Source organism: Nicotiana sylvestris, chromosome 1 (genome assembly GCF_000393655.2).
Source record: "Nicotiana sylvestris chromosome 1, ASM39365v2, whole genome shotgun sequence".
NCBI lineage: Eukaryota > Viridiplantae > Streptophyta > Magnoliopsida > Solanales > Solanaceae > Nicotiana > Nicotiana sylvestris.
Genome location: NC_091057.1, coordinates 56,805,525 through 56,808,405, shown reverse-complemented (window position 1 = coordinate 56,808,405; position 2,881 = coordinate 56,805,525). Strand labels below are relative to the sequence as shown.

The 2,881-nt window shown below is 34.9% G+C and overlaps 1 long non-coding RNA gene across 1 annotated transcript; it reads left to right on the top strand.

Moving 5' to 3' along the window:
- The first annotated feature begins 1,038 nt into the window (after positions 1 to 1,038).
- On the top strand, positions 1,039 to 2,427 carry LOC138879621 (uncharacterized). Its single transcript, XR_011402708.1, has 2 exons — positions 1,039 to 1,484; positions 2,276 to 2,427. It is a non-coding gene; the product is annotated as an uncharacterized lncRNA (long non-coding RNA).
- The last annotated feature ends 454 nt before the right edge of the window (positions 2,428 to 2,881 follow it).

Genomic DNA, 2,881 nt, shown 5'->3' with positions numbered 1-2,881 from the left:
GCTTGGCCTTTTTTGCTCCATCGATCAAGTTCCCTAGGTCGCGCATGTCCAGCAGCAGATACGCCCTTGCTAGGAGACCTCCTTCATTTCCATCCATGTTTTGATAGCCGGTAACCCTATTTCTCATCTTCCCTTCCAGCTCCATCAATCCTTGCTCTAAATACTCCTACCTCTCTGTTGATTTAGTAGCAATTTCTCTCTATTCATTGATTGCTTCCATGTCCGCTTTGTGCTGTTCCAAATGTCTGGCCTCAGATTCAAAGATCCTTTTGTGTAACCTCATGTATTTGACTTGGGCCTCAGCAGCATCGTCTATGACCCTATTTCCCAAATCAATCCCTGGCTTGACTTCTCCTGCTATGTTATCGACCAACCATGACGGATAAAAGTGCACATGGCTAGCATGGTATCGATCTGGCTTGATGGTATCCTTTTCCACCACGACCTTCAGATGCCACATGTGTTGCGCCTCGTACTTGAATGGAATAACATCACCTTGGAAATATGTTTTGTAGTGAACCATCTTGGAGACTCGGGGTATGACTTGTTTCCTACCAGCTGTGAACACCTAATTTTTGCACTATTTAAAACCTCCTAAAGTTATTAGTGTTTTGTTATTTTAATTATTTTTCTCAATTTTTGTGATTTTAATTGCATATTTCCTATCATAAAATACAAAAAAATAGTTCTTTCTTCATTTGTGCATTTTAAGAATTAACTTGTTGTTCAGTTGGTGAATTAATCTAGTTAATTGATCATTAGAATAAGTTATTTAATTAATTTATTTGTGTAAAATTAGTTTAATAAGTAGGATTAAGGAAGAAATTTGGTCAAATTTGAAAGAAAAAGTGTCCAAGAGTGCAAGATAAAGGGCTGCCATTGAAAGGGTCTGAAACTGCGTAGTTTTGCCTCAAAACTACGTCGTTTCACTAAATGAAACAAGATCAAATCATACCCATCCATTCCATCTTGATCCAATGGATCTCATTCACTCTTGGCTTAGGTATTTAAAGCCTCAAAAATCTGAAAATTGTCCTTATTTTCACCCATAATTCTTTTATCATTCTTCTCTCTTCTCTCTCTCTCTTCACTCTCTCTACGCCGACCTAGCTCCGCCCACCGCCACTGGCCGGAAATCGCTGCCGCCGGCGGACCACCTCCAAACACCTCCAAATTCACACCATGTAATCTCCACAACTTCGTCCTTCCATATCTCCAAACCAAATCCTTCAAAAATCCCTCAAACTCTTTGAATCTTAGATCTAGGAAACTTTTCGGTCACTTTTTTGCCCAAATTCTTGAAGCTCCAACCACTACCACCCCACAATACTTACATCAATGGATAGAGCTCCTAAAGAGCTAGCTATTGATGCCAATTTCACCATGAAAATCTGGCAATCAAAATCCGGCCAAATTCCGGCGACCTCCCCGAACACCCTCTTTTGGCATACCACCATTTTTTCGGCCACTTGAATTATAAAATGGTAAAAATCCTATTATTTTTCGTAGTTGATTTTTTATTTTATTTTTATTTTTTCAGATCTTTTTTTTGTCTATTATTAATTATTTTAGCATTAGTTTTTGAAGTTTGAAATGTCAAATTTTCTGTTTTTGCACTTGTTGAAGTAGTAAAATAATTTTGTGTTGATAAAAGTGAGGTAGTGAAAAATACTTAAGAGTATATGGTACTTGTTTGATTGTTTATTTACTACTTTAAGACTCTTTGAGTACAATACTCAAAAGTCAAATTGTTTGGTAAGAAAATATAGACCTTTGGACAGTGTTTGAATAAAAGTCTGTCTTTGAATAGTGGAGAGCAGATTTTCTTTGAAATACTTGACAAGATTTGAACCAGAAAGTCTGGCATTTTGAATTTAAGAGCAGATTTTGTAGAAAAATCTGTCAAAAAGATTGATTTTTAATTTTTTTGAAATAGCTGATTGTTTTGATATAAAAGGAGGACACTCCATCTTACTGAGGGAGCTCTAGACACACAAAAAAGAGAAAAAATCAGTAGCTATAATATCCCTTAGCAGCTTTTGTGAGTTGATTCTTAAGTGAAAAACTTGTTTAAGGAAAATAGAGTAGTCTTGAAAGATTTTTCTGGAGTTACATAATTGTACTGTTTTGCTGGGGTATTTCTAGTTTATTTTCTTGGGTTTGAATCTGCCGGTTGTCGCTGTCTTTTGCTGTTGTTGCTGCCCGTTTAATTGTTTTGCTATTGATTTTGGAAAGAGTTGACACTGCTGTATTTGTTCTTCTTTCTGCTGTCCAGGTAATTTTCGGACCATGTAAACTCATAAAATTGAGTTGGAATGAAAGATAATGAAACTGAAAAATATTAGTAGTTTTATCCTTCTATTGTAATTCATTTTTATATGCTCTTGAATGTTTGATAATGTTATAACGATATGTTAGTTAATTAAATTGTGTTAAGCATCTTTAATTATTTTTATTTTTGCAAAGCATTAGATATAATTCCACTGGCATTTGGTTGTCTGAAAGGAGCATATATATTAAAATTTGAACCCTTGTAGCCATGTTTGTCCCTTTGTTGTCACCAAGCTAAGTTTTTATTATTATTATTATTATTATTATTATTATATTTTAGAGTCCCAATAGTCTTTTTTTATCTCTTAAAAAATACTTATTTAGTAAGGTAGTTAAGTTGTAGATTAGAAAGACAATCTGTAAACTTATTTTTGTAAATAGTTGGCTACGGATTGCAAATAGCAAGATATGGCCAAATCTGTAACATAGCTTTAAAAGGCCATATCTGCAGATTTAAAGTCCAAAAGCATATGGGCTTTTGGATTTTGTCTTGGACATGAGCCCATTTGACTCCATCAACCCAATAGTGGGTTGCCTCATTCAATGTCAA